Below are 13,077 nucleotides of genomic sequence, written 5' to 3'. Positions count from 1 at the left end.
GAAGGACTGTTTGCTGTCCTCTTTATTGTAATAAAGAGGACCTCGGAATTGTAATTATCCTGTCAATTAGCCTGTAAATCTGTTGCTGAAATGGCAAACTCCAATTAAAAAATTCTAAATTCTAAAAATCTCTAAACAGGACTTCAGCGACGTTCTTTTGTTGACTTTCACCCAAAAGTTGAAAAGAAAATTCTTTCCTGTAACCTGATTAATGGAGGTAATTTAATTAATTCCCTGTAATTTATCTTTACGAACTAACACTGTGAATCCAATTCACATTTAGCAAAATGTTTGTAGTTTTGGAAGAAGAGTCTCTAAATGTTTACTTTCTCTTTCAGATAAGTGTAATCTGCGATCTTGTTAAATTTTCGAAATTGAATATCCGGTTTTGAGATTTCCGGTTTCGAACACTCTAGTTCGAACGACGCATGAAGCTTAAACTTTATGTAAACTTTGGGTGTCCCAATGCGATCCGACTTAGTGAAGAAAGTTTTCCCGCAAGAACTAGCTGTAATTTTTCAATAATGTGACTATAATGGATATGACCACAACTGGTAACCGTAGTGACAACTTAGTGACATTCAGTTACCACACCATCTCAACCCATCATATTGCTGGAATGATGCAGTAACGTTGTATTGACTTGATTCAGCTGGAGAAAACATATTTAAAGTTTCAATATCCCTAAAAATTAACCCGTTTAATTATAGGACCTTGTTGTACTCAAAAGATGTAAAAACTGTTAACAGAAAAATATTATTTTCAACTAACTGAATCTAGAAGTAGTCGCACAAGTGTTACTATTCTTTTTTAAACTCGGAAAACTGGTGTTAACACTTAAACTCGCGTCCAACAAAACGAAAAATGCAATCAAACATTTTTCTAAACTTGCAGAATGGTTTATTTGTACCCAGAAAGTATTTTAATGTTATTTTCCGATAACATTTTAAAATCAAATGGGGTTTTCTCGTCCGGTTAATGGTACGTTGAACTGCCAATTTGGATTACGACAGATTGCTTTCAATTGACAGCCGCCAGAGTGAGCTGATGAAACGTGTACTAAGTTATTTTCTTATTCACTTTTCATTGTGACTTATTGATTTATTATTTTTCAGCATACGTTTACAAAACTCTATGTGACTATGGTTTTGATGGAGTATTTATAGTCAACCGTGATGATAGTTCGGGAGACCTATTGGTTATAGTAACCACCACAGTTTTGGCCTCAGCTTCTCACAGCTTCGTAACCTGAGGCTATGTAATTATACATGAGAATGTCCAGCATCACTTGTGATATGTAGCTCTCAAGATTCTGGGGTCACAGTAATGAACCTCCAAACCCTTAGGACGCTGTTCTAATTTTTCTTAAAAAATCCTTCAAAATAAATTTACTTTCAACTATTAGCAGATAAATGATAGTGCAAGTTTAATAGTAGACCATTTTCCAGCTATATTATTAAAATTTCAATTTAGGATTTCTTTAATTACAGCTTTTATATTTTATTTTTATTATTTTATTATTGTGGCTACTAAAAGCGAACGAGGTTTAATCTAGTTAATTACCCTAAACAATTTTTTATTTTATAACAATAACTGTTCCTACGGTGATTACCAGTTCATTATTACTATTATTTTATATCGTTTATTACCTCTTAGTTAGTTAGGGAAGGTTTTTTTATTATTAATATGGGAGTGTGTGGTGCAATTGATTATGACAAAGATTTTGTAGGGGAAGTAGTTTAGTAAGTTTGTATTAGTGTGGTAGTGTGTAGGTGCAAGGTCCACACTAACACGCTATATAAAAAAAGTGCCACGACTAGAATGTTCAACCATAGCCTTTCTCATCCCTCCCGGTTCCTTTAGGTGACTGAGTGTGCCTGAAGGAAGGCCAGGGGAGTGGGTTAATGAGCTAAGAGTTAATGACAGACATGGATATAGCCTAACACTGGATAGCCTAACACACACTAACTTATTAAACATTCACACAAACACCGACCACTTGCACAGACAGTAAACAGCCACAGGGCGATTCGTACACTAACACACAGTGGCACCCGCCTCCACCACTCTCTGGCTGTACACTAATCGTGCAGCGTTTATTACTCCCCCCATTCTGACCATCACCGTGGCGCGCGCCAAGTGGACCGCAACGTGTAATCTGGCACACGTCAGAAATCAATTTACCCAAAAGTTAGTACACGTAAGCTGCGTGTATGACCATGCAAATGACTTGTGTCGATACCCGTGGGCGAGGCGACGTGATTTAGGAGCTGTTGTGGGGGAACTGCTACGTGGGCCAGGTCTGCGCGTGGACGTGTAACTTGGAATTAAACACAATAATCCGGTGTAGAAAACTCAGCACACAGTGTTACAATGATGGAAGACAAATTTCTCCTGGAGTTTAGTTTCACATAAACATTAGGGGAGGGTCCACTTTTCACCCTGCCAGCTGTGAACACAGTCTGCAGCTTTTCAATGTAAGCCACGCCCACTAATAATATCAAAATATACATTTTCCAGAATCCTCGAACTACTTAATATACTTGATGGGCCAAGCAGCGGTTTAACATAATGTTTTTAGAATCAACGATGTGTAGTAAGCCTTCCTCGAGCTACTGAAACTTAAAAAGCAGCAGGGATCCTCATTCTTTTCTCCAAAGGGGTGACTCTAGCCCTCAGTGTTGACTCTTAATTAAAAAGTTTAATATGAACCTTTATCAGCTATTCAAATATTCTCTAACATTTCAGTAACACGGCTTCAACATAGTTTCTTCCTTTATCATGTAGGAGCCCGAGGTCTGACGAAGACTGGCGACAATCTTTCTGTGTGAACTAGGTATCTCTTTTCAAGAAAGCAGGAAAGCTCCTTCAGAGTGATCCATCTCCACGGACCAATGCCACTCACTAACTTGGCTCCAGAGAACCTGCATTCACAACTTCTTGCAAAGTCCCTTAATCCATTCCACTGGAGAACTTTCAAAATGATGTTAACTCCTCAGATAATGAGTTAATCCATGTTTTACTTACTTCACTGTTCCTTGGGCTGCTCATCCACACTGTTAAATGCCTCTAATTAATTTAAGGCATTTTGGTTTAAGTCCTTGTTTTCTTCTGGTCTTGTTAATTTATATTCTCAGTTTAGCGACAAGAAAAAATCTCATTAAACCAAGTAACTTACTTATATAACTAAGTTATATAAGTAAGTATATCTGTTCATATCCTATATGTATTTCCAGAAAAATAAGTAATTTAAGAACAATTTGGGAAAAGAATGGATGGTAAACATTCAAGGCAAGTATAAACTTGTCTTTGCATTACTATCAGAGTTTGAACTTGATTATGTACCAACGAGGATGACTGTTGTCTGTGTGTATGGTAAGCGGTTATTTAAAGCCCCAGGGTTTGAAAGATTGCCCTGATTCCTGCACCATCCTGTAAACACCTACTCATAAGTAGTCCATCACTTCAACAGTCAATAGCCTTGAAAATAGTTTGGGGAAAATTAATTTTCTGATGGGGAAAAAGGTTACACCTGGCCTTACCTGTACACTGTACGAATTAAGGAAACATAACTTTAGTGAAATCGTCGAAAATTCGACGTTTACAGGAAATTCTACCCCTTCCAAAAAAAAATGTATAGTAACAGAAAGTCACGTGACTATTGATGAACTTAAAGATTAAAGAAACTGTTGACAGTTGAACACTGTTACAAGATTGCATTTTCATTTAATTGATATTAACTCGTGATTATTCACAGTTGACGGTGAATAAGATTTCTTAAATGGGTTTTTCATGTTTCTGCATTATAGTGAGCTTTACACTTTTCAGAATTGTTTCAATAAAGATGTAGAATTAGATATAACACTTTTAAATATTAAACGTAGTATATATAATATATATAAGCTTTAGAGCGAACTTTCGACGAGTTGTGATATTTTGCTAAAATATAATCTGGAACGGAGAGGGGAGCAAACACGGACAGTGCTATCTGTCGGTGACAGCAGACATGAGTGCCATCAGCTGTGAAATGAGAGACCTAATATTATCTAGCAATTCTGCCAATTTTAGCTTATATTCATTATATAAGTGATCGTCTAAATTATTTATTTCCCAACACTGAACTCTCTCTTCAACTAACACCAACACCGTCCTCAACTTATTGAGTTCTGTCTGTAACATGGATTAAATATTAACTGAGTACAGCTAACTCAACGATGACTTGTTTGCCAATTTATCTTAAATATTAAATATTCACAGCTTTTTTGCTTTTTATTATTTAATTGTAAATCAAATTGCTTAAAAAAAGACACCATTTTGCGTACGTATCATGCCAATTAACAACGTCATGCTTATTCTTTTTTAGGAAGACTGGCGCTATTAGTTGTGCACTGTTGCAACACTGGAAAAGAAGTTCCTGTCTACAATATTCGAGGGATCCTCAAGGACTTGCTGGAAACATTGCCCAGATACATATTCCTTATTGTAGAATTTCCTTGGAGAAGGTAAATTGCAGTGAAATAATCTTAGAGTTGCTGATATGAAAAGTTCAGAACAAGAACAAAGAGTTACAAATACCCGTCGTGCTTCGGGCCATGTTTTTATTTTTAAAATCAAATTTAAGATTATTATCTAAGAAAGGTTTCAAGCTTCTAATGCATCTTTAGTAATTACAATTAGATGAGCAGGTTTTGTTGTTAACACTGTCAATCAAACTAAATGAAAATTGAATTCTTTTCTGCAGGCGACAAGGCAAGTGTTGTGACGATGTCTATTGTAGAAAACATAATTCCTCATAATCTTAACAGTTTGTGAGCTTATCTATTTTTTTAATATTTTATAAATTAAATTTGGTTCTTGGTGAAAATTGTTCGCTACCGAAATTCTTTTTTTTTTATGCGAATAATTGTAAATGAACAATATTCGCGAACATTATTATGCAATAATAATTGGAAATGGAATCACGTGCGATTTCATGAACGGTAAGCAATTCCCTAATACAATATAGTGAGTAGTCTGTACTAGAATAGTCCTGCGGAGGCTTTAGGATGGGGATGGATTGAGTAAACTCCAAGCTCGTGGCAAGGAGCAGTTTAATGCTAGTAAGCGCTTTTAAAGAACTGCTCGGCCACAGCGAAGTTAGGGAAGATCTTATTTAGTTGGCCTCTTAAAATCGACGTCAAACTCTCCACCTTGCTGCTATTTCTTGCAGGAAGAAATTTTCCAACCAAAGTCGAAAAAAAGAGAAAAGCTCTCCTTTATTCACCCTTATTGTTCGATAATAAAGGACGGGGAAAGTAGCCCCCTCCCTTAATAATTATATGAAAATGGAGCGAGAGCTTTTCCACCCTTTTTTTTTTTTTGTTTTCCTTTTGTATAAATGGTGCGAGAATGTTGGGGTGGATTCGAGAGCGAACAGAACACTGTGGAGAAAGTTTTGAACAGATCTCGAGGCTCTGCCTTCTACAGTATTGGTGAATGAGCTGGCCATCTCTTACAAGAAGAGGAGCAAAGAGGAAGTGCTGAGTAGAGGGTAACACAATACGCCCACCAACTTCCGGCCAACAACTTAACAATCAACTTCTTCAAGTTGGACCGCCCTACTGTTCCACTTCCTTCTATTTCTATTTCACATTTTACCACCACTTTTAAGTGGAAGAAGTGCAATTTTTAGTTATTAGCAGGAACACTAGTTTTCATGTCGCTGGAGTGAATTCCACTAATCTATTTAGTGCGCTTGTCGATCTGTTTAGAAGTAAGCACCAACCATAACTCAAAAACGGAAAAACGCACTGTTCAATTCGATATTTGGTTTTAATTACATCCACAGACTCCGATAAAATGCTGTTTTGCAAAGTTAATCACATGGCAACGCCACTTTACCTAGTTTTCCCTCGAGTTTCTGTGGATATGGAGAAATATTTCTTACCGCACAAACTACACCCAATCGTGTATCCCTGTACACGTACATCTGCACATAAAACACTTCTTTTTTTTATACTATGTGAATGTGAAACATGTAATTTTGAACTCAATACGGAAAACTCTGGGTACCTCCTCTGATTAAGAAAAACCATTAAAATAGAATTAGATGAATTGTTACATTTCTATTATTACATGAATGAATGAGTACCTAAATGGATAATAATAATGTGTGCTTATTAAATATGATACAAAATAATACAAAACATACTGAACAGAAAACTAAGAAAAAGAACACATGCATGGACATTATGTCCGTCTGCAGAGGTTGGCCTCACTTTCAAAAATACATACATTAATACAAATATTTTTCCTCTATGAAAACTTAGTTTTTTTTTCTTTTTACTACAAAAAAACAAAAAGATGAAGAAGATTTTCTTCTTTACCACAGAAGAAATTAATAAATTTAAATTAATTATTGAAATCCGCAAAACCTTAAATAAAGTAAATTTAAAAATTGTAATTTGACATAAAAAAATGTCTGCAATTAGCAGCCTCCAAGTGGTACCAATAAATGAGCTTAAAACTATTATTCTGCCCATTCAAGTAACTAATTATTTCAGTTTTTGTCAGCGTATTCTTATTGAATCACCGGATTCTGAATCCTTTAAGAGAGTGAATGAATAATGAATTACATTTAAATTTATCCCAAAAATAAAAATAATCTAATTTTATATTTCTTAAACTTTTACTTTCGATGCTTTAGAAGGAATAGCGATCAGTATGAGAGAGAAGCTGGTGTTTTACTTTGGGTTATAGGGTAGCTGAAGAAAGCCCAGTGGCCGAGAATAGAACTCATGAAACATTGAACAGTATATTCCCTGTAACGGTGGCCCGAATTTAGACCAGAACAGTGGAGTGAAAGAGACCCTGAGTTTTGGTCGGCCTGTATTAATGCTAGTGGAAGAATCTAAACATTAGGGGGGTGTTTGCACAAGGGGGAGCACTGGCCCGGAAGGGCGAACCGGAGGAATGTGTTTTGTAGGAGCAGTCCTTAACGCTTTTCCCCTTAATTACCCGACCTCCTTCCGCAATGTATTCCATAATTAGTGGCTCCATCAGACCCACAGTTTGATTACTGAAAACTTACACACACCAGTACAGTCTTATAGACATTACAATATGAATATGTATGGACGGAGAAAGCGCGCCAAACAAACCCACTGGCACGGAGAAACCCTTTCAAATTTCTCTATTGAATCCACTAAATTCAACAAGTTACAACTTTGTAGGGCACTTTTTGCCTCCAGTTCGGTCAACTTATTAATGCACTTCTCCGGCATTCATTCATTGCTCCGGGTCTTGAATATTAAAACAACTCTTTATCTCTCTGTCGGAGACAAAAAAGAGATGAAATTAATGATAGAGTCACCCTCCTTCTGCTGGTCCGTTAGCTAGCTCATATTTTATGCGTAATTAACGTTCATGATGAGACTGAAAGAAGATGAAGAACCCTTTCTTAATATCGTATCTCTTGATGCCGCAGCTCTCTTCCTTCAAATTTCTGTAAAAAGTAAAAAATAAAAATAAATAAATATATTACGTGGAAAATATTGTCACCAATATTTCCCGCTGAAGAAAATGCAAGGAAATAGCAGGGAAAGCGAGGAAATAGTAAGGAAAAACAAAAAATGTATGTGTTTATTGTTACCACTCTATACTATCGTAGTACCACTTCGAGTTGGTCCTCGATGGGCGAGCTGTCAAATCGGAAGTCTGTTCAGCACCGGTAGAGACGGTCCTTGCTGTTCTGACCGAAAAGCTCTCCTCTTTAGTCCACTGAAAAGAAGTTCTGCAGCATTTGAATGCGAGAATTTGCTACTTTGGACCAACAAGCTATTCCAATCCATACCTGCGAAAAAATGAAAGCAAACTGTATTCAATTCTTTGCCTCAAAAGAAAGTTCGTGTTGCCAAAGAGGGGAATGGAATTACTGGCCCAAAGATGGATTTTTAACTGAAGAATAAAATAATGATGACTTATTTTTTAATATTCAATAAAGTAAATCAGCCAAAAACTCAAGAACTTTTTTTACGACCCAGTGCCTAAAGAGCGTAGTGAACTAACTACCTTTCACCTTTATTTCCGGGAAAACTCAAAATCGGAAATGACATGGTTTTAAACGGAATATAAAATTGAGCTTTTTGTTTCTTTTCAGCAACTTTTTGGAGTTAATGAAAAGTCAATTCCACAAATTTGACTAGTTAATAAACATAAAATAAAAAATTGTAGAAGAAAAGGAATAGATGCATCAGATCGTCCAATCTGGTTCAAGGAAGTAATTTGATATTTTATGGTTAACAAATTGACTGAGGAGCACCAGATCAAGCTCACATAAAACCAGATTTATGAGCTCCACATTCTGCCAAAGACAATAAAAAAGAAAAGGAGTTCATCAAGTTTAAGGGAGTTCAGAATTTTATGTTTAGTTAAAGGAAGGGTTTTGCCATACAGAGAGCAGGAAGTGACGTATTGATTAGTTCCCTTTTATGAGTGATGAAGGTAGTCTGCTGTCAATGAAATTAATGAGGTCTGAGATGTGAAGTCAGACCTAGATATTGTTGAAATATAGTGTTTGTTTTGCTCTTAAAAGTTTGTATCTGGAGTGGGGACAATGCTGTCATAATGTGCAAGGGAGCCGCAAAGATGCCGACTAATGGTGAAATCATAGATTTCACTTTGAATGTTATTGGATGACGTTTCACCTTTTAACCATTCCCCCAATCACGACCGCATCACTTGTTACACCCCCCTCTCTGTTATATCTATACAATGCAACCAATGGTTTTCTTTTTTCCCAGACATCATTATTAACGAAAGTAAACTTTTCAATTCCAATGAGGGTTTCGAGTCTATGTTATTCTAGAGGAACCCTTTGTCTAGCCTCTTAAATAGAAAGAATACTCACATGACAGTCAAATCCACGACAAAGGAGCTGCAATGTCATTAATATCCGTGCCAGACATGTGGATATTGCAACTTCCATCTCCTCACCAATTAGAATTGAGGACTGATCGTCCCAGCGTAACCCTCAAACTAGGTGCTTACCACAACACCAACGTTTAAGATTTTTTTTTTTTGTGTGTGCGTCACCTTCAAACTGGGAAAAGGCCAAGGGATCTAACTTTGGAAAAGTTGAACCGGCAGACTACTGTAAGATGGGGCGATTGGTTGTGAAATGTGTCAATTAATTTGGAAGTGTGTGTGTGTGTGGGATTGCATTGTGCCCCGGAAGGGATGACTTGAGGGTGTTTTTTGTTGGTTCATTAGAGTGACAACCGTCAATCTTTACAATGACATCTTCGGGGGTAGTTCCCCCCAAAAATAGCTCTTCGTCTACTTTTGTCTTTTCTTGGGAAAAATATCTAAACTTCTTCTTTTTACGATAGTTCCTTTATCAACAGTTGTGATAATCTAAGGAGAGTGTCAAATGTAAAGGGAAGTTGAACAACGGAACAGTTAATTCAACTATTCCTAGGCATTGGGTAACACTTCGTGTCAATGCGCACAAATATTCACACAAGAAAAGAAGCTGATTTGCACTATTAAATAAAGAAACGTTATGAATTTCGTTTAAAATATTATTTGACGATATAAATAATAAATAACACAAAACACGCTGTATGGAATGAAGTATAATTTATAGGAAGACAATGATTTTAGGGAATTCACTAAATCTTTTTAATAAAAACTTCACAGGTTGGCCAGGGCCAACAAAAAATTAACTTTCTTTTAATGTTCGACTTTTCGGACAGATCTGGTGTCCTTGTTCAGGAACTGGTTTGTGCGGGCAGGGTAGGTACCAATGGAAGATGGAAGATGGCAGGTAGGACCTATCCAACTTATTCAGCAGTTTAAATGTTTCTAGTTGATTTTTTGTGCTTTTATCGTTGAAAATTAATTTAAAAGTAGATATGGCAAACCCACATATGTTTTAAAAAATGTTAAATAGTTTGACGTCATATTTCCTGAAATCCCTTCGGTGTTTCTTTCTTCTTTCTTCTTCTTCATTTCTTAAGAAAATTATTGTGCGAAGACTGGAAGGGCACTGGGATGCGAGCAGTATGGAACTCCAGGTCTGTGATGGAAAAACCTTTAAGAATTTGGGAAGGGAAAATCGTGTTCACAGCAGAATTTTCGTGAGATTCACAGGAATTAATGGCTCTGATATCACTTTGACCTGCTAATCCAGTACATTGTTCTGAACTGTGGATATCCTTTCACCCTTTGCATTATTACAGTCAGTTGAATGTAGTAATATTGCTAATACATCTGTATTAATATTAGTTACAAATGTATAGGCTGACTGGGAGACATTAACACAAACCAAAATCCCATTTTAGACCATAACCCACCTCAAGTTACCACTATCTATCTCCGTGAGATGAGCTTTATCGATTACTCCAGAAGAAAGGACAATTATGTATTAGAATGGCATAATCTAATGGAGTTTAGGATGGATGATAGGGTTGTAGATTGTAAAACATGACGCTTGCAAACATGATAACGTAAAACCACTAATTTCCGGTTACTAGGCGACCAACTACGGTTGGGCGAGGTTACCAACTCCCCAGGAAGACAAGGTTTAAACCAACACGCGCAAACCTACCCGTGCAGGAACTGTGCAAATATACTTGTGAAAACACATACACTCACAAAGTAGACATACTTGGGGAGATGGGGTTTGTATATACTGTCGGCTAAATAATCAAATCTGATCTTTAGAGTTCAGAGAGTCGACTGGGTTCAAAGCGTATAATGAAAGTCACGTAGCACTTAACGTGAAGAGGATTCATTCTACGTTAAGCATTTTATTGTACATACATTACTCTAATATTAATAATCAAATGTAAATCAGGACAAGGAATACCGGAACATTTTCGCATAAATCTACGATTTCTGGATAGCTAGCTAACCATATTATCCAAACTGAAGCAATGTAATTTGAAATCAATTTTAATCGGAATTAGTTTTCTTAGCAAGTTACATAAATCCTTGGTACATCTACATTAAATTTCTGGTGTCGAACGTTCCACACGACATGTACTTCAGCTGTCTCTACTTTCTTTTTTTTAATCGGATATGACGTAGTCCGGAATCCGTAAAATTGGTGGAACAACCGTTACAAAAACGAAATATATTGCTGATAGCTAAAAACTTAAGTTCACACAAATCTTATCATTTCTTCAGGTTCACAAAAACATTTCAATTGAAACTAACCACCAATTAACTAAAAGTATTTTTTCCTATGGTTTGCACTAAAATTGCCATTTCGAATTTGTCAACTAAATAAGCATTATTACAATAATTTAGCTAGAATAAAGTAGATTGATAGCGAATGAAAATCTTTATTGTGGCTTCCTAAAATGGTGAAGTTTGAAAGCGACCAAGTGAGACGTACGAATAGTGTGGGCCTATGATGAGCTAGAGTCAGCCAGTGGACGGGGCTGAAGCCTCAACATGCGGATGTAACAGGAGACAGATAATGCTGTCAAATAAATGTTAAATTCTATTTGGAAAAAATCGATTAATTTGTGGGAAGCAAATTTCAATTTGGTTGATTAATGGAAATAAGTTTTAATTTAGCTCATAATTTAGTAATGGTTTATTTTTGCAGTTCAAAGGTTTAATTAAGAAATGTAATTTATTTTAATTCATTTGGAAAATGGGTTTCATTTGTTGCAAAAAAAAAAAATCTGCTGTAAGCCCTTTCGCGACCTCCTCTCACTGCAAATCTCAATGTTCAAAGGTTCAAATTTCGAACTTTTGAAACATATTTAATTCTTCCTAACATATGTATTGTTTGGATCACCATGAAACGACATTTTAAGGGGAATACTTACTTTTACACTATTGGAAATCTTAAAAGAATTTAAGATTGCTTAAGGATTGGACAAAGTTCAAAGAATGTAGTTGATGCCATATTCAATGAAATCTCAGAAATGTGAAAAATCTTTTTTGTAAATTGTTATTGCGCAAGTGTGATTTCCTTCCCCTCGGAACTGCAGCAACACCTTCACCATTCTTAGTTGTTTCATCAGAAAGAGGCCCGTACATTCCAATAAAATGGGATTTCCAAGGCGATCCAAGCTCTCTTCCAAAACTGCTCTTTCTTGATTTTTCCGGATCAAAAAAAAAAGTTTACAGATCACAGGAAGAATAGCAGACAGACCATTCGGTAAAAGAATTTTATTTTTCAGAGGAAATGCAAAATTGTGGAAATTCGAATAGAAAAAAAAAAACCGCAAATTTGCGATACTTCCTTTTTCGTTAGTTAAAGGGAATGTGAAAAGGAAATACGAAAACGAACCAAAGGGTAAAACACGCTGTTAGAAATAACTAGATCAGAGAATGTGTTTTGTAGCAAAAGAATAGAGGAAAGACCACAGAGTTGTGGATTTGTTATATTAATTCTACTCCTGACATCCAAATAAACCCTTGGGTTATAATGTTATCCTTTAAATTCGTCCAGCGCACCCATATTCTACCCTTTGGTTGGACAATGTTTAGAACTTCAACTGTAGTGGCAATATAAGGTTTTTGTGGTCAGTGAAGTAGCGTCAGATTGGATTTGATGAAGGTCGTTATCTTTATAACTTGACTTAAAAATCCTTTTCTAATTTCTGTGTTTGTGTATTTGTGTACAAGCTCATGAAGTTGTGTGTCCAGAACGGGAAAATTATCCAACATGTCTTACTCATAAGAGGATTTACTCTTGAATCTTGTCAGATAGACAGGAAGCAACTACTAGAAATTCATTTAAAGGTTTATAGCCTTTCAGGTTTATAGCCTTTCCGCTTGAAGGTCAGCTATTTATTTGTAACTGTAAGTAAAATTGACAACCGAATTTAAACTTATTTTAGAGATGATGCACGTGAAGAACGGTGTATTGGATGATCGGCGATGAGATAGTTGTCACAGCATGTGCACCGCAAGAAATGGTACTACTTCCGATGATTCTTTCTTAGCGAAAAGACAAGGGCCCTCATTTTGGCAAAACCTTACAGCTGTTCAACAAAAACAAGAAGAAGTTAAAACAACGACATGCGTCAAAAATTCAGGTGATATCCGAGTAAGATTCGCAGCTGTCCGATCTTA

The 13,077-nt window shown here is 36.2% G+C and overlaps 1 protein-coding gene across 5 annotated transcripts in view; it reads right to left on the bottom strand.

The window, feature by feature from the left end:
* Nucleotides 1–6,075: 6,075 nt before the first annotated feature.
* Nucleotides 6,076–13,077, bottom strand: part of LOC141455510 (uncharacterized) — a 28,175-nt gene continuing 21,173 nt past the window's right edge. Inside the window, exons 10-11 of one of the 5 annotated variants that reach the window (XM_074130623.1) lie at nt 7,631–7,831; nt 6,076–7,483 (exon numbers count right to left, since the gene is read on the bottom strand). The gene's annotated coding sequence lies outside the window, so the exon portion shown is untranslated. The remainder of the gene's footprint in view (nt 7,484–7,630; nt 7,832–13,077) is intronic. The other 4 variants (XM_074130621.1, XM_074130622.1, XM_074130620.1 and 1 more) reach the window with 4 other exon arrangements.

The sequence above is a fragment of the Rhodnius prolixus genome, unplaced genomic scaffold, assembly GCF_049639745.1.
Source record: "Rhodnius prolixus isolate KJV_2025 unplaced genomic scaffold, Rpr scaffold_4, whole genome shotgun sequence".
Lineage (NCBI taxonomy): Eukaryota > Metazoa > Arthropoda > Insecta > Hemiptera > Reduviidae > Rhodnius > Rhodnius prolixus.
The sequence above is the reverse complement of the archived record's forward strand: the minus strand, read 5'-3'. Positions and strand labels throughout refer to the sequence as shown.